Source organism: Ambystoma mexicanum, chromosome 9 (assembly GCF_040938575.1).
Source record: "Ambystoma mexicanum isolate Mex_15411 chromosome 9, UKY_AmexF1_1, whole genome shotgun sequence".
Lineage (NCBI taxonomy): Eukaryota > Metazoa > Chordata > Amphibia > Caudata > Ambystomatidae > Ambystoma > Ambystoma mexicanum.
In genome coordinates this window covers 1126375849-1126401079 of record NC_090931.1, presented here as the reverse complement: position 1 = coordinate 1126401079, position 25231 = coordinate 1126375849, and positions in this window count along the sequence as shown.

Below are 25231 nucleotides of genomic sequence, written 5' to 3'. Positions count from 1 at the left end.
ATTCTGTGCGACCCAAGAGTTTGCATAGCTATGATGATGAAGTGGCAAGTCAGAAAACCCAGTTTAGAATACTGAAAAGACAGCTCCTAAAATCAGACTCACCCGATCGTATGGTCCGGATAAAATTTCTCAAAAGTCAATATAAAAACTGGCTGAGAGCCAGACATGCGATTATGTATCAACGTGGTTGGGAATTAATGTTAGAGAAATTGAGCTCCGCAAACACAGCGAAAATATGGGCATTGTTGAAAGAATCAGGACTTAGAGTACAACTAGTGTATCAAATGAATACCATTCCACAAGAGGTATGGGCAGTTTATTAGAAAACTTTATATGCAGATACTGACGTAAAGAGCCCAGATCGCGTTTACATCATTGGTGAGTGGGAAAAAAATCTAGATTTTGATGTTGATGATATCCTGTTCTATATAATGAAGCTCTCGACATCAAGAGCCCCCGGCCCTGATGGCCTGTCAAATGTTATGATTAAAAAACACCCTAGCGCATGGGCGCAGATACTTTTCATCATTTTTAGCCATACAATAAGAACTCGTATGATCCTTCCATCTTGGAGGAAGTCAATAACCATACCTATACATAAAAAAGGTAACAACACAGACCCCGGGAATTACAGACCGATTTCTCTGTTAGATATTCCTGGCAAATTGTTTGTGAGATTATTGCTGAGAGATCTGAATGTGTGGCTGAACAAATCAAAAACTCGAGACCCAAACCAAACAGGTTTTATGCCGGGAATGGGCACTGCCATCAACTTACATATTCTTGAAATTATTAAAAAACAAGAAGAAGTCAAGAAACAGCCAGTATATATGGCTTTTATTGACTTTGCGGCTACGTTTGATTCTGTGTGCCGAAAACTATTAATCAGAAAACTAAGATTAGCGGAATGCCTGAATTACTTAATCTTTTGGATCAATGAATTACATTCTGAAACAACTGTTCAAATAAGATTGGCGCTAGATGGTACCTTATCCAACCCAATTGAAATGCTACGTGGATTAAAACAGGGTTGTATATTGGCCAGTACTCTGTTTAATTTCTTTATCTCTGAAGTGCAGCATAATTTCATGTTGATAATCTCTGATGCCCCGAAAATAGGGGGCAAAGCTGTTCCGTGGTTATTTTATGCGGATGATTTTGTTCTGCTAGCAAAGACGCCGAGGGGACTGCGTTCATTGCTGATGATGCTGACTGTGTTTGCAGATGCAAACTTATTAAAGATAAATCAGGACAAATGCAAAATAATGAAATGTGATCCAAAAAAGAAGGGTTCAAAAAGAAGGGAGTTTTTGTCTATACAAAAGGTGACCATTGATACTGTTTCTGAATATAAATATTTAGGACTTCAAATAAGTAATGATCCAAATGATAAACCTTACCATCGAGAGTTGGACGGTAAAGTCAGAACAGGGATTGCACAAGCAAAAATCATACAAGCAAAGTATGGGAAATTCTCCCTGTCTCCAGCTATAACATTTTATAAACAGAAAATAGTCCTGATGCTGACTTATGGTGCGGAAACTAGAAATGTAATATCCAAACAAAGGTGGTTAAGAATAGAAGGTTGTATTTGGAAAGACATATGTGGTCTACCTAGATCTGTATCCATGTGTTTGGTCCACCACAAGATGGGTTTGATATCCCTCTATGCCATGTACTTATGGAAGAGTCTATCTTTGTATAGGAAATATTTGATGGTGACAGACCCAAATTGTATAATGTATACTATGGAAAAATATATGTTGCAATCTGATAAGGCAAAGATCATTAACTGGCGTAAATCCATAGAGGTAATAATGGAGGAAGCCAGGATTGACAATGAACCTCTTAGCCCTAACCCTCAGAGAGCCAAAAAGAAGTTGTGGCTCTTGGATTGGATTAATACCAGAAATGCATGCATGAAACTGAAAATATTTACTAATCAACCTTACAGAGATAAGGAACTTAACAAAGTAGAACAATATTTGTTATTGTTTCCAGATCCTAAAGCTAGATGGTCTTATATGAGAATTAGACTTAACATTTGTGCTACTAATGAAGTTCGGTGTATAAGAAAACTAGCTGATAATGATATTTGCAGATTCAGTAGACAAAGAGGAGAGACAGCGACATTGAAACACCTAGTGACGGCATGTCGAGCCTTGTACGATGAACGATCAGAATATTTTAAACATCTGTTTAAAGGACGTCATATAACAGATCCTGAAATTGTATGGACCGATTTATATAACATCCATAATCTTAAAATGAATATAGCGATGATTGGATTTTTAAAATATGTATGTGTTGAAGAATAACTGGTGATGTTTACATTTTGAATCTCCCTAGCAGATCCTGGCGAGCAAATTAATTTTGTGTGATATTTTATCTGTTGAAAAGAAATTAAGTGTATACTTTTATCTGAAAAATGGGAAAAAACTAGTGAAATAATGCAAACATATTGAGATTAGCGAAAAATGAAATAAGGTGGCTGTTCTATTATGAGTATTTTTTTATTTTTGTTTTTTATTCGTTTTAACCAAAATTGGTAAAATGTTAGAGAAAATGCATGCATTAACTTGTTATGTGACAAGATAGATGATTAAGATGATGTTGTTAGAAGTGATCAGAATGTTTTTGTTGATTATGCATTTATACTGTGTGTTATTTTGTCATGTCGATTATCATGTTGATAAGTTTTGAAAGGCTGCTTGTCAGCCATAGCAAATAAAATAAAAAAAATAAAAAAAAGGAAGGAATTCAAGATCAAGTCTCCTGTCAGAGTCTTTTAATTTTGAGTAAAAACATTTTGCAGATTTTTTTAGAGGAGTTCCTCGTATGGTAGGTGCATGTAGAATTCAGGCAATCTTATTGTGCAACCATTTTCAATCACAACATATGTCCTAGAACCTAGTGACATGCTTCCCAGAATAAGGGCAAAATGGCAGGTGCTCTAGTGGCTCACCAGATGGTTTGGACTATGACTCCCATGACACCTCTCCATTGACTATGATGGCTAGGGGAGATGGAGGTTTTGAACAACACATCTGGCGAGGCAAATGTGCAGAACCCTGATTTAGTGAACTGTGCTGCTGGTAGTTTCACTAAAGTCTATGTCCCTATTTCATATGCAATGTACCATTCATTGTCCATACCTTATCACACCATTGCACCTCGAGGCACTACACTTACAGCATGTTTCAAAAAGGAGCAAGCTGTAATTAATGAGTAAGGGTAACATGGGGGGTCATTACGAGTTAGGAGGTAGCCACGCCGCTACTAGCAGCATAGCTAACCCCTTACCGGGTACCGGGTCCGGATTCCTTAAATGAGGAATTACCGGGCCATTCCAGCCTTGGAAGGCCCGGTAATTCCTCATTCAAGGAACCCGGACCGGGTACATCCCCATTCCCATTCTAGCCCCGATAGGGCTCAATGGGAATGGGGAGCATGCTAACAACGAGCATGTTAAAAACGGGCCCATTCTTAGCATTCTGGTCTCCTCGCGGGTCCCGTGAGGAGACCTCGTAATAGGGCGGTAAGGGGTTGACGGCTCTGGCAACTTTACCAGCGCCATTAACCCCTAACTGCCCTACTCGTAAGGACCCCCATTATCTTGGTGCCAAGTGTAATTTGTGTATGAGTCTGACTATGCTGTAAAGCCTACTACCACCAAACTCATTATTTCTGCCATTCAAAACTTTCCCCTTAGGGCTGTGGACCACTCCTCCTTCATGAAAATTGTGGCAAATGAAAAAGTGTTTTCTTTTTTTGGGAACTTCATATTTTCTTTACATCATATTTGCATTATGGCCATGTCAAACAATGACTAGAAGCAGGTGACCTGATCAGACCCAGCCGGTCTGTTAACAACGATTCCGGTATTTTACCGGCACCGTTGTTACCGTACCGACAGAGTACAAGTTTGCAGTGCGGGTGCCTTTCCGCCCGGCAGGTCTGACCTGGCGGGTGGAAATGCACCCGCTCGCAGACTTTGACGGTAGCACCGGCACCATTACGAATGGTGCCGGTGCTACCATCTTCCCCATTCCCATTCAGTCCTATAGGACTCAAAGGGAATGGGGAGTAACCTTTTCGACACCTGGCTTCAGGGACCACCATAGCAATGATTCCCCATTGCCAAGCACTGGAAAAAACTCGCAACTCCGGCGGCAGCCTGCCATTTTTACCGGCACGGCTACCGCCGGAGTTGTAATGAGGACCAGTATTTTTTTTTTTGCGTGTTGCCCACACCTAGTTGACGCCTATGCTGGGCACTGCTCCTCTTTCGTGTGGTCTGAATTAGATAACTTGCTTATGTGTTTTGCGTGTCAACTGTCGTCAAACTCGATGACAATAAAAAAGAAACACCCAGAGTGTCATTGCATCAATTTAGCAATCCTGTGCCATTATCTAAATCAGAGCAGCCAACGCATCAACACCACAGGAGCTGCAGGTCTAAGAACAGATGCAACTATGCATTTGAAGGGGAAGCTGTTTTCTACTAAATTCATGTGAGACTGTATGGAGGGGGATGCGGGAGGATTGCCATGGGCAACATCAGTCCCTGAACAAGCCAAACCATATGTACCATAGGATTGTTTTCCAACACGATCTACGACAGTTTCAACATCCATATCAGCATATGAAAGTGTGATCAAAATTGCCATGCATCCATTTATGAATTTCTCACATTTTCAGCCGAGATGAAATGTTACATAAATTAATAAATTGCAGACATGTACGTGAATAAAAAAGCAAAATGAATCTGATTAACTTAAGGTTCCTTTCACATGCGCGGCAGGTTCACCTTGCAGAAATATGGGCAAGTTCTGATCATGTCATTTAGAAGCAGAGCACTTAAAGAAGACACATGATTCTAATCAAGGACGCACTATCCGGCAGACTGGCTTCATCACTTTGTGATTTACACTGATGTCTGGATTCTTTTAATTGCTGATGCACTTCAGGGAATTAATTAGTAGCACTGTGCAGCACTTGTTTCATTCGTGTATTTATACTGCAATTTATCTGATTGATGAACATGACAAAAATCACTGAACAGTTCTAAGCGCTGCGGAGCCTTCTTCATTAGATCCAGGGGAAGTGAACCTGCTTATAACAGAAAGGATTTGCTCGCGAGCGCGCTGGCGTGTCTCGCCTGCTGGTCCTCTGCTCAGGCACTTGCCATGTGATAGATAATGTTCATATGCAGCCTGCACGTCAATAATAATAATGGGAATCATGAACATAATGGCCATAACAGTAACTGTAATAATAATAATAATAAGTCATATTACCATTTGTATTAATCTTTAATATGGCAATAATAGAATTATTCATGTTAACATTATGTATGGTTGTATTATTGTTAGCCATAGTAGTAGTAGTAATAGCTGCAATGGTAGTATTATATATTGTGCTTTTATCCAAAGTTCTTCACTACTGCATCCCTTCGGCCTTTTGAGAGTCACTTCCGTCCAGCATTCGCCAAGCAGCAGCCCTAGGACCTCTGCACTTCATTCCCCATTTCTATGCCTCTACCCCTGGTAGACGTGTCTCATCCATTGGCTTTGACTATCACCAAGTTGCAGACAACACTCTCCACTCTAGAGTTGTGCAATACAACCATGTGCCTTCTGTGGATTGCTTGCTCTAACACGTGTTTAGAATCCATGAGAAGAACAGACCTAAACGGGTAGATGGATGCATTTCCTGATCTACTCTGCCACCTGGACCAGCACCAGGGTAGCAACACATAACCTTTGCTCATTTGAGAGCCTGTTCTACAAATGCCATCTGGATGCCAGCACCTCTTTCAACATCATAACAACCTTCAGGCCCCCTGGTGATTCTGACCTCTTCATTAAGGAATGGTCTGGCTCCATAGCGAACGTACAGTCTCCCACCTGACTCTTGTCATGGATGACTGTAACATATGGTTGGTTCCCACACTAAACTAAAACTACAGGTTTTTATTTACTCCTTTGACACTCTATTCCTCATTGTCTGGCAGTCTTCCCCACCCATATTATTGGGCATTATATAAATACCTTCCTTTCCAACTGTCTGTCTCTCATGAATATCCTCACCTCAGGTCTGCTGTGGACAGACCTCTCGCTTCTTTCAGAACATATCGTTCAAACTGGCTTTCTTTTTGCCCTTACCCTCAGCTAAGGTGAAATTCTTCTATCTGAGGCCTTTGTCTCCACCTTCATTCCTTCTAATCTGGTCAATGGCCTATTAGTGTCCTGGCACCATTCTGGACAGTCTTCATGATGACCACATCAACACCCTGAACCTTCAGATTGCGCCTGTTTGTCATAACGGGCGCAATCCTGAAATCTCAGCAGAATTTTTGTAAAATAACGATATATCCGTTATTTTACAAAAATGCTGCTGAGAACATGGGTGTATATGAACACCTTCATATACACCAAAGGAAGCAGCTTCCACGTTGTATTCTGCAACATGGAAGCTGCTTACTTTGGTGTGTATGAAAGTGTTCCTATGCACCGCGGGTGTGTATGAACACTTTCATATACACCAAAGCAAGCAGCTTCCATGTTGCAGAATATTAAATGAAGAATCTGTTCCACCTCAAACAGGAGTTTAGCTTGCTTTTCACGTTATTTTATCTTCTTGAGTACATGGCAAGGCTCCCGGCGGCCCCAACTCTTGACACTGGGCCAGGCAAGCCTTTTCGAATCGTCCTTCGCTGCCAGCTATCCCATTCTGATGCACCACACATCCATTCACGGGGTCCAATACTGCTAAAGTGCGTCATGAAACATCCAGATTCAATACATTCCTATAGATATACATAGGTGCATCGCCACAATCTATTCACTAAGTAGCTAGCCTTATGATTACTTCATCTACTCGCGTTTCTGCATCTGTTCAATTGTAAAATGGTTTTGCATTTTCTTCAGTGCTTCTCTGCACGTGTAATCTTCATTTTGCTCCCGAAATATTGCTAATTTAACTACTTCGTCATCAGCTTCTATAAGATCTAGACTCTTAATTCATTTGCATCTCTTCTGGGTTCATCACCTCTACTTCACATGATGTCACCAGTCTTTTCTTTCATTCGTTTCCACACTTCTTCTGGAATATCCTTCAGAAGATTGTCATTCCTCCGTGGATACATATAGGGTTTTCTCAATGGATACCTTATTTCAAGGACCTTTCTCAATATAGGCACCATTATTGGCTTTTCGAATGTCTCAAATTCCGGATGCCAACATATAGGCAGAATAGGGGTGGAACTTCTGGTAGAGGTACTAGGCTCCTCCCCTACCCTATCACCCTAGCAAATAAACACAAGGAGAAGAAAGCATCAGTGGCTAGCACACAGAAGGTGTCAGAGTAGTATGGCGTGACAGAATTAAAGCCGGCCGGTGCAATTGACGGGAGTGTTTAAGCAAGGGCAAGAAGAATAGATGTTTGTTTGAAATACATCTACTGCTGAAACAGAAAAGAAGCTTGTTTGCGCAGGACATTTCAGTGAGTGGGATGCTAGGTATCTGCATTTGGTAGCAACCGGGAAATAGGCAGAGGAGAACAACAGAAGGATCTGGAGAATGTGGAACATGAAGGAAGGGGGATGAGAGAGAGGGGGAAGAGATGGAGGAAGTGAAGAAAAAAAAGTATACCCATGCAAGTAAGCAGGTGGTAATCACACTGAAATGATCGACGTGGTGGCGTGTTGAGTTGGTATATCATATAGTGAACATGAATAAGGGGAATAGCTTTGCGCATTGTGTTTTGAGTTTTGTACTTCTGAATTATTAAAAGACATTTCCACAGATGCGAGGGAGTTCAGCATTGTCAAAACGTTTTATGGGCAGGTAGGGCAGCACAAATTTGGTGGCTGGATAGCTTGGGCTGCAGCAAGGCTAAGGAAGAAGTGTTGTGGTAGCATTATGAATGGGATTGTGGTTTGATACACTATCTGTAGAATCCATGTCTCCCCCATGTAGAGAGTAACGGTATAGGATAGATGGCATTGCTATCAGTTAACGGAAAGGTAGTCGCCTGCTTTACTTGAAGGTTAAGAATGAGGCAGGAGTAACTCCAATGGTAGATAGTGGGATTTGCCTGACTCTTTTCGCTTTGCCTGCAAGCAGGAAGTGTACTGGGGAATGCATGCCACAGCTATGAGGCAGAGCACAGCTTGGACAAGCTCCCTGAATTTATGTCCGCCACATGGATGAAGCCCACACTGGGAGGCAGCCTTGGTGGAGGAAAGGGAAGGGGCATTTATGTCCCTGATCGAGTGTCCGTCAATAGTACAGGGATAGCTTTCTGGCACTAATTTCCACTGCCCTTTTGGTCACCCAGATCCGATTGCAATCGGTTTTAAGGGAGTCATGCTGGGGGGGAAGAATAAAATAAGGGACAATGTTAAGCCATAGCCCAGTTGTAAGCGAAATGGGAGACTGTATCCTAACACTGGCACCGTAGGGCTGTGGTCGGAGACTGAGTTTTCAGTAATTGAAGAAGGGCAGGCTCCTTGTGCATAAATGTCTTCCACTGACTGAATACTTGGGTGTAGCTGAGTCACTACGGCAATGTGTCCTGTTGTGGCATCTTTCAGGCTCATACTGAAAGGCAAGACATTAATGGGCCTCATTACATGTTTGGCGGTGCAGATACAAGGGTGCTGGTAGCAACGTACCAACATCCTTTTCCGGACCGTGGGCCGATAGTTATGTTATATTATGTTACTTGGCATTTATATAGCGCCTTATATATCATTGGTATGACCTCAAAGCGTTGGTAGGTTGAACACCCTCGGAAACCGCTGTTCAAGTCAGTAGAGAGAGCGAGTGTTGTATGGTGCGTGGGTTCACCGGATATGTGTGCAGCTGGTGTAGTTGTTAGATGATAGCTGCTTTTTAGCTATAGGTGTGCTGAGGAAAGCGGTTGGATGTGTTCAGTCTGGTGGGTGGGCACCCAGACTGGGTTCTGACTGCGTTAGGCCTGAGGAACGCCTATGCTAGCTGGAATGTGCTTCAGCTACCTGTGTTTTATTAGGGTGAAGAGGTGTTTGTGGGGTTGTGTTTGTATGTGAACAGCTAGGCCGAATTATCAGGGGTATAGCTTTGTTCTAGTTGAATGATGGTGTATAGAAGAGAGTGAGCGTAGTGGTGTGATATGGGGGTTATCAGTAAAAATGCCTCAGACCAGGCACGTGAGCAGGACGGTGGGGACATACATAGAGACATACATATGTAAAGTGACAGGGTGGATATGGGATACAGATATATATGGGGATACAGGTAGATAGCATATATAGGGGATACAGATATTTGGTAACATCATGGTGAACAGGTGTTGCCTCTATCCACACCATCCGCACCATCCACACCATCCGCAACATCTGCACGGAATAGGGGCACGGAACACCCAGCAGGCCTGACCTTTCAGGAGTTCAGGCCCCTACTGGCAGTATTTTCAATGGTGCCGGTGATTCAGTGACCCAATGGGTATTTACTGTTTCCACCGCCTGCCATAATATCTCAGTGGCACTGGGAGGTCAGTTGGCAGAAAATGTGTTACAGGGTTGGCGGTAACCCGCTGCCTACCGGCGGGTTTTACTGGCAACCCCGTAATGATGGCCATTGTGTTATTAATTATGGGAATGGAGTTGCAGTGTAACTCAGTGATATATGTCTTGGCAGTATTACACACCGATGTTGGAAACAGGGGCTTGTGAGATAAAAAAGAATAATTACAGGGCTTGCGGTAGAGACCCTGTAGTTATGGTTAAGTTGCTCAGCCCATAAGAAGAGCACTTTTTGGGAGCAGCTTAAAACTTTGCCCCTCCAGATGAATCCTTACGAAACTTTGCAATTAAAGTGTTTGGCCCAATCAGATTGATTCTTCAAAGTTTGGTGAGGTTTCGTCAAAGCGGGGCAAAGTTATAGGAGGGTCCCAAAATGTGTGGCTTTCCCATAGACCCAATGTAAAAACATTTCTGCTCATGCCTACAGCCCAAAACGCTGAACCGGATTTCACCAAATTGGAGCCTGCAGTGGCAGCTTGGTCCCGAAAGCATGTTTTTGTAAATTTGGTGTAAATCTGTCTAGTAGTTTTTTTAAAAACAACCAAAAAGTAGGTAAAATATAAATAGTGATATATCCAGGTTAGTTCTGTGGACTCACTTCCCTGTTTGGTCCGCAGATGGGCCTCTGATTGGTCCCTTCCCATGCCCCCATGATTATGGTTGTGTACCCCCACCCCCATGCCCCCGTGATTGTGGCTGTGTCCCCCCACCCACCCCCATGCCCCTGTGACTGTTGGCTGTGTATCCCCACCCAGCCCCATGCCCCTGTAATGTTGCTATGTCCCCCCTCCAACCCCAATGCCCCATGATTGTTGGCTGTGTCCCCCTACACACCCCCATGCCCGTATAATGTCACTGTAGAGCCCCACCCACCCCCTTGCCCCCGTGATTGTCTCTGATGTGTCCCCCACCTACCATCTTGCCCTCTCCAACCCCCTCTTCCCTGTTTAGATTGCCACTTCCCCAATTGCCGTCAGAAATAGTAATCGTTGCTGCCAGTCTTTCCTTTCCAACTGCCCTCCCGTCCTCTATTTCCCTCCCCTTGTGTTGTTATAGTCCAACACTACCCCAATTTCTGTCAGGCATAGTAGTCGTAGGTGCTTGCCTATTGCAGCCACCTACCAGCCCTCTCCTCCTGCACCCTCTGTTTTTATGTCCTTTAGCACTTACTCTTATCATTTGTCTAGTGAGCTTTGATAGCAGCTTGTCTGTCCCCCCTTTCCCTCCTTGTCTTCCTCCCACTCCCCCCAGCACTATTCTGAATCGTTGTCTGACCTGTTATTATAGTCGCTAGTTTTGTTCCTCTTCCTCTCCCTCATTCCACACCCCCCTCATCCCCCTCCTCTTGTATACTCAGGCACTACATCAACTGTCGTCAGGCATAGTAATGTTACTGCTGGTTTGTCTCATTTTTCCTTCCCCTCTTCTCCCTAGTTGTTCCTTGCTCGTGCACTATCTGAAATGTCGCCTATCTGATTATTATAGTTTTTTTCTCACATTCTAAATTGTTTCAAGGACTTGTAAGAATGCAATTGTATTCTCCCATGTTCCCTCCCTCCTTGAAGTGCTTTGAAACACATTGTGTATAGGCGCTATATAAATAAACAATCAAATCAAAATCAGACGGCGGTGTGCTGTCCGCGGACATCTGAACATGCACGCTGATTGGATGGTGCAAAGCGTGAGGTACGTCATATTTATGGCAAGCACCCACCATGTTGGATTCACTGACAGTGCCCGTTGTCCGCAAACATCGCAGTAAAAAAATATTAAAAAACATAACATTGCGTTTGTCAAACTTATGAAACAATCTCTAGGGAGGTGAGAGGTGATGAGTATGGAATGGGATATGGCAATAAAAAGCCAAAAAATTGGCGTGTTTCTTCTCTGATGTCCATGAACATCCTGGAGCAATCCTGTGATGTTTGCAAAAGATGCCTACCTCCAGCACCCAGAGAGAATCATTGGTGTGGTGGTTCTTTACCACTGTTGGGGGTGTACCAAAGGCTAAGGCTACCAAGGTGCAATGCACCAAGTGCAACATTGTACTCAGTCAAGGACAACCTGGGCAGTAGTTTTATGGGACCAATTCCATGCACAGCCATACCAAATCCAACCACCTGGATGCTCTCAGAAAGGTTGTTCCTTTCTCAGGAAGTAGTAGACTGTCTTCTTATACCTCATCTTCCTCAATCAATACTGTCACCACACAGGCTACTCCTGTGGGGCACACAATCCTAACAGCTACCTTGCAAACCATAAAATATGCTGTTGATCCGTATCTTTCCAAGACAACAGTACTCTGTATATACTGTAACACACCACTCTGCAGGGGTAGCCGTTTCAAAGTGCTTTTGAGGCTGTAATCAAGGAGCATGAGAAACACTGCCCCTACTTTAGAATTAATGCACGTCCAACATCTTCCCCCTGTTCACCTGCCCCTCCATATCTGTGGTTGATGCCCAATCATGCATTTCCCTCACCACCTTACTTCCTGAACGGTCCTGCCAAAAATAAATTAGAAAATCCAAAAACACCAAAAAAAAGGTTCCTTTAGGAACCACCTTTCACAGTTAAAAAATAGAAATAAAAATATAAGCGTATAGAGTCCATCTAATTTTTAGTAAAGTAGTTAGACTCAATATGATTTTCTTACATTCCCATTAGTATTTCCTACTATGCTAATGAACCAAATGCACAATTGTATACTAGAGAAAAAAAGAAAGCACAGAAACTATTTTCTATCCCAAATACTTCTCTCTTGCATGCAATAACGACCATAATCCATACATATGCATGACTATCCACGGTCTCCGCAGTCCCCTCTCTAGGCCATGCATCATTAAAAAACCCAGATTGCACATGCACACCATCACGCAAGACAGCCCTTCTACCCTTTTTAATGTTATGTTTGTAAAACTCTCTCATTTCCTGCTTTCAAACTCTCACACATCTATCCACCAATCAGTTCACAAAACTCTCCATATAACCTTATCAGCATATTACACGTTCACACACCAAAAACAATGTAAGAATGTTTTAATAATCTTTTCCATCTGTATATCCCTTACTTATTAAAAACATTGTTTACACACTGCTGCTATAAATGCACATATGCAGTGCATAAATGGGAAGGGGAGTAGCGATTGGCAAGCACTAAATAAGAGCCCAGAAGGAAAGTGCCAAGAGATGCCAAGTTGGGAAGTTACTGGATAACATGCGTCAGCAGAGGATTCCCAAGTGCATGTTACATAGTCGCCAGGAGGTAGACCCGCAAGGGCACTGATGAAGGGGGGGTAGGGGTGCTTAGGTAAAGGCCCTGGAACCTGTGAGGTTCATGAGGGACCAGGCCACCAGTCTCAGTGGCAGTGGTATGAGTTAGCAGTGAAGGGATTCATTAAAACACGAACAGAAAAGCAGAGTTTTTAAATGTTTCCAGAAATTAAGGAAGTCCAGCTGAAGTATAAATTAGCAGGAAGACTGTTCCAAAGAGAGGCACTGGCCAAGGTGAGAGACATACCTCCAGCTCTGTTTCCAAAAGCATCTCACAAGCAATACATTTGATTTAGAGGAGCCGAGGGTTCTAGCAGGGCAGTATTTGGGGAGACAAAGTTGGAGATATTGTTGTCTCAGGCCCCAGAACGCCGTGACAATAATACAGAGGATTTTGAATTTCATCCTTGTAACCACCAGGAGCCAATGTACACATTTTAGGGCTGCAGCGATACAATCCCTGGGTTTGAGGCCAAGGATAAGTCTTGCAGCTATATTCTAGATTAGCAGAAGGAGGCGTCCGCTGATCCAACGTGATGATCATTTAAAATAATATGATGAACCTCATGTTTTTGCATCCAATCAGTGGGCGTCTACACTGTCTGCGGACATATCGTTGATCCCTGATTGGCCCAGAGGTGTCTGCAGACCCCGAAACTGAAAGTGAGTCCACGGACTGGACCCAGATATAACACATTTTTGTGTACCTCCTTTGTGACCATTTAAAAAATAAAAAAAAGCTGACACTCCTAGCACATATTTGGAGAAAATATGTCCAATGGTTTGGGCTGTAGGCACGAGAAAAATCTTTTTTCCATTGAGTCTATGAGGATTTCCACACATTTAGGGACCTCCCCTATAACTTTGCCCCCCGCTGGAAGAATCTGAACTAAACTCAGGAAAACCATTCCGATCGGGCCATATACTCATTTTGCAAAGTTTGTTGAGGATTCGTCAAGGGATGGGCAAAGTTATAAGCCACCCAAAAATTGTTCTTGCTATTAGTTGAGCAACTTAACCATAACTACAGTGCCGCTACAGCAGGCCCTGTAATATTACACAGCCACATTGGTGGCCGTGTAGTTATGGTTAAGTTGCTAATCCCATAGGAAGAGCACTTTTGGGGTGGCTTATAACTTCGCCCCCCCTGGACGAATCCTCACCAAACTTTGCAAAAAAAGTATATGGCCCACTCTGAATTGCAAAGTTTGTTGAGGTTTGGTGCAGGGGTGGGGGGCAAAGTTATAGGGGGGATCCCAAAATGTATTTTTTTCCCATAGACTGAATGGGGGAAAAACTTTGCGCACGGCTACAGATCAAACCGCTCGATGGATTTTCACCAAATTTGCGTCAGGAGCAGCTGTTTGGTCCCGAAAGCGTGCTTTTGTAAGTTGGGTGAAAATCCGTCCAGTACTTTTTTTTTAAACGATCAAAAAGTAGGTCTCAAAACATTTGTGACATCTATGTCCGCTTCCACAGACACATTTCCCTGTTCGCTCCGCTTACAAGATAACGATTGGCTAATCGGGCATGTCATGTCCGCGGACATGTGACACATTCCCTCATTGGATGGTGAAGAGCGTGAAGTGCGTCAGATTGTTCCGATGCGCCCACCATCTTTCATCCGTGTTTTGATGTCTGCGGACATCGCCGCAAAAACATATAAATAAACACAACATTGCACTTGTTAAACTTATCAAAAACTGTCTCGAAGGTGAGGGTTGATGAGGCTTTTTTGTCACGAAAGTCATACCGTACATTTGGATGTGTTCGCAATATAATGTGCGTAAAGTACAGATGAAGGACTAATGTGTCTGTGTTACAATCTACTTATAATAATATTGGAGTCAGACTGGCACCCCCAAGAGTTTGGCATCTGAGGCAACCACCTGCAGTGTTTGATGGAAACAGCGGCTCTGCACGTGTATGCGAGTAAGAGTTCTCATTAATGCGTTGAGCCATGTAGTTGCAAACTGAGAATGTATTTAGATTCTGAGTGAAGGTCGCCAGCTTTGATTTTTTGCTTGAGCGCTAAGGCAGCTCACGCATGGGACAGAAACTATAAGAGTCAATTGTTTTTTTTAACCTTGAGGGAAAGGGAATATTCACTAAGAATGCAGTGAGAGGAGGTTTGGAATAAGGAACATTTTCCGATAGACGTGTCGGAAGCGGCCAGTTTGTTTGCTCTCATTTGCCTTTCTGCCGTGAGCATGAGCGTGAATCTGGTGCGGCTTGACGCGCACAGACGAGTGGCAAAGGTTCCTTCCTCTAATTGCGAGAGAGCGAGCCCGCGATCCCGGAAGGACGAACGCCTGCGCCAGTCCCCGGTGCCCTGAGAAGACCACAGAGATATTGAGATACTGTGGGGAAAACGTGACAACGTGACAACGCCGTGGACTAACGCCGGGTGCCGGGTGTCTGAAGCCGCTGTCGGACTGGGCGGCAGATTTGGGCTTCGAGGGCTGAGCACGGCATAACGTTGTGAGGGCAATGAGGATAGCCCACCAGCAGCGGCATCCAGCTTAAGGACTGGTAAGTGCTGGTCAGAGCTGACCTCTGCACTAATTTTCGGCATCTTGCCCGTGATTTTTGGTACCTGGGGCGACTGCGAGGCTGGAAGGGAGACAGGGAGTAGTGCTCACGAACCTCTACCTCTGATGGCTCGTCTGCACTGACTCCAGTTCATGCTTGGTTAATCCCCAATAAATTGCCACCTGGGTAAATTATAGTCTGAGGCCATTGTACTGATAATCTTTTGGCACGGACACCCAAATGGGACTCCCGTAACCCAGTGACACATCAAGGTTAGAGCTATCAGAACACCTTATATTTACACTTACTCCCTTCCCCTATTTATCCTCCCTGCTTCAGCTCGGATAAAACAGAAAAAACGCAAGGATGCCAGGAAAGGCAATTAGCCGAAATAAAACGGCATCTGTAAGGGGAAGGAAACCATATGGGTTACGGTCAAACAAAGGAACCTCAGTAGATATGGACAAAAACCCCATGGGAGAAAACGGGGAAAACAACGCTCCTGGAGGAAAAGTGACGGCCCCCCAAAGGGACCTCTGGACGCTTACTTTCCCTGTAAAATTATAGAGGGAGGGCCTGCGACTGGGTCCAAAAAAGGGAATGCCTCACAAATAGAAGGAGAAGGCAGCTATTGCCCGTTAGACCTTGATAATGACTCTCTTCTGCAGCTATGTTATGCCCTTCAGGAGCGGGTGGGTACACAAGAGGGGAAAGAAATGGATGAAAAGGCGCCAGTGTCTCCTGTAGCTAGTGACATGATACCCGAAACTCTTGAGGAAAAAGGGTCCGTGATCCCGACAATGGAGGAATCTATAAAAACCCTTTTAGGGGACGAGGATCATCCAATTCTTGTGTCCTCGGCCTCCCAAACAGACCCCCCCTCCTTACCAAATACGAATTTTACACCTTCCCCAAAGGCACCGCGATTATCGGCCTGTCCAAACATGGCCTTTGAATCCGGAAATTCCTCACATGATCAGGTACAGCCAGACTACAGTACCCATGATACATCACAAACTGGAAACGCTACTCTTAATTTCGCCATTAAAATACTACTAAAACTCTGTGGTACGATTCACGAAGATCAAAAAGCACAGGGGAGAGTGGTGCTTGCACTCCCCAAATTGTTTAGTGCATCTACTAAAACACCTATTATCCCCTGTATCGACCTGAGGGCGATCCCGCCCACTGCCATCTCGGAGAAAGGACGGGATAGGGCTAGGCCAGCACCATCCTTAGATAAGGAAACCTCGATTGAAGAGGAACCGGGACCCTCTCTTCCAGGCGAGGGTGTGCCAGAAAACAGAGCCCAACCCTCTAGAAAACAGAAAAGACAGGCAAAGAGAAGCGAGGATAAATCCGCTAATCCCCACCCTCCATGAAATTCTACCCCTCGACCACCAGCTAAAAATCTATCTAATAAAACAACGGAAATGGGCGGCAAGAAGGAAAAGAAGATCAGCCCAAACAGTGGGCACTTTAACCAGCTGGCTAATAGATGAGCAACCTAGCCAGCATCTGGAAGCCCAGTTGTCAAATTGCTCTGAAACAGGCACGGCTACTCAAAACTCAGTATCCTTATCTAGACAGGAACCTGAGGCCCCCCAATGTATTCCTCCCAAAACCCCCCGTCCGGGTGGAAGGGGTGCTACGAGAACTGAAAAACTGGACATCAAAAATGTGACCATAGCGCCTATTGAAGGAGGAAAAACGGGTACCCAATTAAATAGATCCGCTCTGTTCGCCCTCTTTGCAAAAATACCATCATTAAGAATACTGAATACCAGCGATGTTGATTTTGTTGAACCTTCACGCTTGAAAGGAGTAAAAGTTACAACAGTCCACCTGCTTACCTGAGACAGCCGCTATGATAAGGGCAAATCGGTCATCTTTGGAACACTTGGGATATGAACTAGACATATCTATAACATCTGCCTCAAGAGAAGATAAGTGCCAAAAATGCTCTTGTGCATGTTCTTCTAGTGTTGCTGTACCAACGACAACAAAAGCGGCACAAAAATTTAGTGATGAACAAGGGTGGGTGTGGTTACAAGGAATGTTTGCCCAGAAGAAAAGAGAATGAACCTCTACTATCATTAGTTGGAACACTAGGGGACATAGCCACTGGATAAGAGAGGGATTGTCTCGCTATGCCCTACTATCGGCTGATATATTCGTACTGCAAGAATCCTGGGTAACGTTTGCCATAGAATTTGATGGCTTTGTCACCTTCCAATGTATGGCAGTAAAAGGAGATAGAGGAAGACCAAAGGGGGGGACTGTTAACCTGTGTTAAGGCCTCATACAACCCTAAATTGATCTACCAAGATAGCATTGGAGGAAATGTCCTGGCGATTCAAATAAATCCGCCGGGAGGTTGGGTAGGCTTCCATGAGGTTCTGATAATTAATGTTTACGATCCCCCAGGTGAGCAGAATACAGAACCTATTGGGGATATATTGGACACCTTGTTGAGCGCCTGGTGTACGGGGGATAATAAGTCAGCTACCATACTTTGTGGAGATTTGAATGCGAAATGCCTGGATCTGGAAGGGTGTGGGACTTACAGATTTGTCCAGAATATATGTGATATGTCCCGGCCCAAGAGTAATAACTAAGGGAGACTCTGGCTTGATATCCTTAGAGAATGGAATCTGACTATACTAAATGGCCGTGTAAGGGGGGACATACCAGGGAAAGATTCTTGGTCAGTGGGGGAAAAATCTGCAGTCCTTGACTGCATGGCCATGTCAGAGTGTCTCCTCCCACAAGTTTTGCAACTAAACATCAAGTTGAACGATTTTAGTGACCATGGTACCCTCACACTATGTATGGAGGGTGGGGGGGATAGTACTAAGGTGGACGCCTGCAGAGAGCTGACAACTAACCAAGCGGGCAATAAAATTAGATGGACCAAAAGATCCATTGAAAAAATGTCTACCATTACATTCCCTAGCGATAAGACCATTAAGCAATTAATGTGGAATAAGAGCCCAGAGGAAATTGAAAGCTGGATCACCCACCTAACACATTCACTCTTCAAAGCTAACTCTACCCCGGGGATGATCTGGAAAAATGGTGGAACGCAAATATTTGATGCAAACATTAGAGACCAGAAACGCCTCATGCGTCGAGCCTTAAGAGAAAAAAGAGCACATAGAATTGTTAATGGTGTGGTGGATACAGTTAACCTTGGGGAATTAGAGATAAAACGCAAATATCGTAGCTGGCTTAAAAGATATCGCCAGCACCAAAAGAGAAGCCAATGGCAAAAGTTTGCTGAAGCCCTATGTAGAAAAATAGCCGTAGGATTTGGCAAATGCTGACACGTGCGGGGGGAGAACAGAAGCTGAACGTCTTGAATCCTATTTCGGGTGAAAAATGGGTTGAACATATCTCCAATAAATTTCATAGAGATTACACGACCAACACACAAAGTAGTACAGGGGTTTCTAGTTGGCCACTCCCCCTTAGTTATAGGTGCATAAAACATACGATTTTGAATCTAAAATCTTCAAACGCCCCAGGACCAAATGGCCTGGCCAATGCGGTATTGAAGCAGGACCCTCATAACTGGGCGCAGATATTACTCACACTCTATTCTAGGATCTGCAGAACCTGCCAAATCCCTTCCTCTTGGAAGAAGTCTGTATTAATTCCAGTCTATAAAAAGGGGGAGAGATTTTTACCTGCCAACTACCGTCAACTCTCTATGCTCGATGTTAGTAGTAAAATCTTTAACACCTTGGTCCTTAAAGAGATTGAAAATTGGGTCATGGAAAGACAGATCTTGCACTATGCACAAACAGGCTTTAGGCCAGGGGCAGGTACTACCCATAACATCAGGGTGTTAGATCAGTTGATTAATAATACCATGAGCTGTAAAGATGCCACATTATATATGGCCTTTGTAGACTTCACCAGTGCTTTCGAACTGGTGGGGCAGGACATATTGTGGCTTAAGCTAAAAGAAATGGAGTGCCCTAGCTGTATATTAAACATCTTGATAGCCCTGCATAGTAACACCTCCACAAGGGTCCACCTTAACGACAGGGGGGAGGTATCAGAGGAGATCTGCACCAATATAGGAGTCAAGCAGGGATGCGTAACAGCACCCATGCTATATAACCTATATATAGCAGACCTACTAGACCGCTTGGCATCTAAATCAAATTGTCCACCGAAATTGAAGGAAACTCCTATTACGGGAATGCTATATGCAGACGACCTGATCCTATTTGACCGTACTCTATCCGGTATTAAGAACCTACTTAATGAACTTCAGGTTTATTCAGGACAATTGGGATTGGTCATAAACCTGGAAAAAACAAAAATAATGGCTATTGCAAGAAAAGGGCCAAGGCTGTCTTCCAGATTGTTACCAATCTGGGAACTATTGCTATGGTGGAGCAATACCCATATTTGGGGCTGGATTTCAAGGTGCTATCAGATTATGAAGCCATTATTAGAAATAAAAAAAGGAGAGCTAAATTGCTCACCCTCCAGGCCTGCAGATTTGCAAAGGGGACTGCAGGTTTCAGTATGGCTGGTATTTTGAAGCTGTCTCAGCAGTGCTTTGTCCCTGCAGTACTATATGGCTTAGAGGCCTTAGCAATGCAAGACTTGACGTGGTTAAATACACTAGAGGGCCATTATTGGCGCAGTGTCTTTGGCTTGGGACCCTCTTGCTCAGTGCAATACCTGAGATTGGAACTGGGACTAATTTCCCTGAGAGGGATGGCACTGCGAGCACGAGGTTCCTTCTACCTGAAAGCCTTAGCAAATCCTCGATGTAAATTGCTTAAGTTGGCAGGTCAAAGTTATGACCTTGAAAAACATCCTAGGGGTGGCTCATATAAAGATTTGAATGAATCATTGTTTGTGGAGATTGACTGGCCTCATGAAAAGCTAAAACATTTACCATTTAAACACCAGAAAAGATCATTCCAAGATAAGTTAAATAAGTGGGACTGGTGTATGAACACAGATCACCTAATTACACTTAAAGGCTATGAGGCAGTCTCCCATGTAACCCATAGATATCTAAGACCCCAAATGTATCTATTATTATCCCCGGCGCCCGAAGTTAGATGATTTCTTTTGCAATTGAGAACGAACCAGCTACCGTTTCTCACGATCATCGGGCCAAGGTTAAAAATACCCCGAGAGTCCAGGACCTGTAGAATTTGTCAGGTATCTGGAGTACTTGAAACAACTCGGCACGTTTTAACACTTTGCTCAAAACTTGGTTCGATATATATGAACGCTTATGAAAAATGGGTTCATAATTATGAGACGATAAAAGATGAAGTTTTCTGGTATGGATGCCTGAACCCAGTTGCCTTAAGTCTACAGCTAGCTCTTTTTAGGGTATGGAATCATAAAGCCCTTGCTCCAGTAAGGATTTTATCTACATTATTCTTATCTACTTACTATAGGGCACTCTCATGACTGTGCAACTTTTCCTACTATTTTTCCTACTATTTAGGTTGCTGTTATGTGACTATGGATTTTATGTATTTTATTTATATTTTCTATATAGAATTTAATGAGTTGATATGTATGATTTGTTTGCTTTGAAATGTGTATAAAAAATGTATGAGTTGTGTAAAATCCAATTCCTGGATTGTATCACAATAAAGTATTATCATTATTATAAGGAACATTTGATAAGGTTATGCATTCCAAAGGTTTGCAAGGAACATGTAAAATTAGTTCATGAAGAATCTTTGGTGCGAGCGCATTGAGCATTGCGGTCTGAGTTAAACAAAGAGAATGGAGACAGTGAATATCATGTAAGTTTGCTTTTGACGACTGCACACCGAAACGAGCTTTCATTTATTATTATCTGAACATTAATTTTGGCAATGTAACTGAAGTACTATCTTTCTGTGTGGTTGTCATTTTTATGTGGTTATGGGGAGTGCAGAATCTAGGTGTATGTAGACTATCACTAGATTCACCCAGGTTCAACGCTAATATTTCTTTAAAATGTCATGTATGACCATATCGAATTGTGTATCAGTTTCCATGTTCTTTTTGTCTTTTTTGAGATTGTTTGATGTGTGTGCTAATCGTTAGTTTAAACTGTATGCCGAATTAAGAAATCAACAGATGTATTGTAATAAAGGTTGGGTATTGCTACATATTTTCTGTTATGTTTTCCAAATAGCTACATGCTGCCTTACTGCGATTGCCATGGATTCCAGATGCCAACTGATGGCTTCTTCATTTGCCAGGTGCACATAGTCATCAACGGCTGGATCACCGTGATTGTTTTGTGGGACGATCGCCCAGGGCCAATGTGCCCGTACTCTACACTAGCGATTAGGAGTAACATAGCATCTTTTATGGTGGTCTAGGCCCAAGTTGATGCAGATGCCCTGGAATTCATTGTGCGACCCAAGCGGTTCCTTTATCGAAAATGAACACTTTGTGTATGGGAAAATAACAACGTGTGCCCCTTGATTAATATTTTCGATCACAAGCGAAGAAACAAATTTGCAATATGATTGAATATGGGAATAGTCGGATGTTCTCGGAGAGTTTATTGTGAAATAAAAGTACTTTACAAATTGTGCAGTGTTATTGTTTTGTTTCAAAGACCGGTTTAATATTTCGAATTGTGACGTGCTATGTTGTTAGTCGATGTGTGTTGATTTTCGGGTTCTGCGTCACGGCACAAAGGTGATTATGGGGAACGTCACTGAGAAAGGTGTTGAATATCACCAGGGTTGGTTATGTGAGGGTTAGGGGCGGGGCATATGATTTAGTGACGTCAGGGCAGTTTACCTTAGGCAGATGCAGCAATGGTTAAGAATAGCACAAGAATGATGCGCCCTGCTGTTAGATTTCGTATGTTTCTAAAAGAGGAAAAATGAGTTAAGGTGATTTGGAAATGTTTGCGATAGATCAACGTATGTACAAAAGTACATGGTCGTACCCTCGCGACAATAGTATTTTCTGAGCATTGCACTTGTGAAACTTATGTCACAATGTTTGGGGAGGTGAGTGGTAATGCTGATGGGTGGAATATTTCTGACATGATTTCAAATGAATTTACAAAGTTTGTTGGGATTTTGTGCACACCTTATACGACAAATCATTTGTGTATTCTTTTGACAGTTTTGAAAAAAGAAAACGTCAGTGGATTTTCAGCAAATTTGCGTAATGCTCATTGGCAATGATCGAAAAGCATGCTTTTGCAAATGTGGCAGTGTTTTCTTATTTGACAAGTGTCATAATGTAGTTAAAAAAATAGCGGTACAGCTTAAGTGACTGAGGGTTAGGCTGTAGCCATGTGCAGTGGCCAGAATGTCGTTGTCATGGTATAAGGTCATGATTCGTTCAATGTGGCTACTGGCCATGACCAGAAGGGACAAAACATAGGATTAAAGTGACCATGTCCACCAGGGACTGGCTTTGTGGTAAAGTTATTTGAAATTAGGATAGATTTGAAAGGGAAGAAAAATGTGCTTGTGGTAATATGGTCACAGGGTTTTGTTTTGCCTTTTGGAGGCTGCCATGGATAGCGAAGAGGGGCTCTGTATGGAACTGCAGCCTTCCCTTTCCTTGGTGGTCATCTTGAAAAAGGTTTTTCCTTCCTAAACCGGGATGCCAAAGGCAGTGATGTCATCAATGACATTTGTGATGTCATCTTTGATGTTCTGGGTGTTAGTCTTAGTAGTGCACGGTGGTGGCGCGAGATATGGTTGCTTAGCTTACCATAACGGGCGAATTTCAGGGCTTTCCGGTTTTACTTTGAACCATAACGTACCTTTACCAATGTTTTTTTACTGAATTTCATAGGTTTTTAGTAGCGCAACTTAACCATAACGTCCCTTTAGCAAAGTTTTTACTGAATATATATATATATATATATATATATATATATATATATATATATATATATATATATATATATATATACACATATATCACTGACAGAAAATGTTGTTAAAAGGATGTTATGGTTAATTTGCACTTATAAAAACCTATGCAATTCAATGGACAAACGTTGTTACAGGGACGTTATGGTTACAGGTAAAACCTGAAAACCCCAGAAATTTGCCAGTTATGGTAAGCTAAGCAACCATAACTCGCACTACCACTGTGCACTGCAAGGACTAACACCCATAACATCAAAGATGGCATCACAAATGTTAACCATAACATCCTTTTGTATGGATGTACTTGTCAGAATACTGAAGCCGGTTTCTCCATACTAATAGCCACAGTGGTTGCGAAGAGTGAGTCTGTTTGCGGACATCGGTTGGCGTCCAACCTGCCAAGAAAGGGAGGTGGTTGTTGTCAAGGATTTCAATCAGGCGACGTACACCTTAGTCTCAGCCTAGTATGCAGTGCACAATTGAAATGCTTATGTTTATCGATTAGATTCAATATTGAGATGGTCCACCACTCATATCAAACCCCCTTTTCAAATACCCCCGGTCACAATGGACCATGAACCAGGCTGGTTATTAAAATATAAGATGTATTTATTTATTTGAAAGTTAAAAGAAATCATACAATTTTTAATATGGAGCAGCAATCACCAATGGTGTGATAAGAAAAATAGAAATGTAAGCAGTGCACTTAGTTTAACCTTCCATTGACATATCTACAAACCACCAGGGAATAGGAGCACTTTTTCGATTTTAGGCAAGATAGCACTCAAGTTAGAATTTCCCCCTGCAAGGTTCCCTCAACCCACAAATAATCAATGCTGAGTGAATCAACAGAAGCAGCAGGTAATCAGGAATCAAGGACCAAGAAATCTGTGGCCTTTTGTCCGCAAGTCCTCGCATTCACACCAGGCGATGTATCTACTTCGCAAGATTTGTTTGAGAATTTTAAACAGAGAGTGGACAAATATTTGGCTGCAAGCATGGCTAAAGCCTTTTCCAATCGCTCAGAATCTCAGAGAGGAGCAAAAGTTTTTCCATCTCCTGCCGCAGAGCGTTTTGTTGGTCACACCCCAAATACTCCCTTATACACTGTACCATCATTTTGGGAGGAAACTAGTTGAGCACACCCCAGAACAAGAACAGACATAGACCCCTCAAAATTGAAATGGACACCCCGGAAACATTCCTTGCATCTAGTCTCAAGACATTTGCATCGACGCCGAGCAGATTTTCATGCATTCATTTTGAAATGCAAAGAAGGGAAATTTCCAGCTTATGATTTGAATCGGCAGAGTGTCCTGAACCTTTTTGGTGATGTTTCAGAGTTGCGCAATTTGTCAACACAAGACATCGACCAAATAGAGTTTGTTTCTGAGCTTACACGCTCAGTAGTGAGACTGTGGATCCCATCAGGAGTAGTATGGGATTCCATCTGGCGATGTAGGATGCTGCTGTTTGAGATGGGCTTTCTTTTAGCAGAAGATCCAGAGTGTGTTTCACTCAAAACTGAATATTTACCAAGGCGTAAACAGAGGCATTCAAGATGCCCAGTTTTCCACCTACCCTACAGCATTTACAACTAACAAGAATGCCTCATCTATCCTAAAAATTGCGAGTTTGAATACCAGAAGCCATTCGCATCTGCACCTGTCTATTGCTAACTTATCAAGTATCCACCACGGGATAGCCTTACAAGAAACTTGGCTCACAACACCTCCATGGGACGATTATGACATAATCCTGCTCCCAGCCATCCCTAGTGGAGGCAGACCATCCTCAGGCCTTCTGTGGCAGTCAATACATCTAGTGGCCTCACTGTTAAGCCCTGGTCCTCTGTTGGTGCTCAGATCCAGCTAGTCCAAATTATTAGAAACACCCAGTTGATAGCATTAGTTAGCATCTATCATAATATCGCAACAATGACAGACAATGTCTTTTACGATGGTTT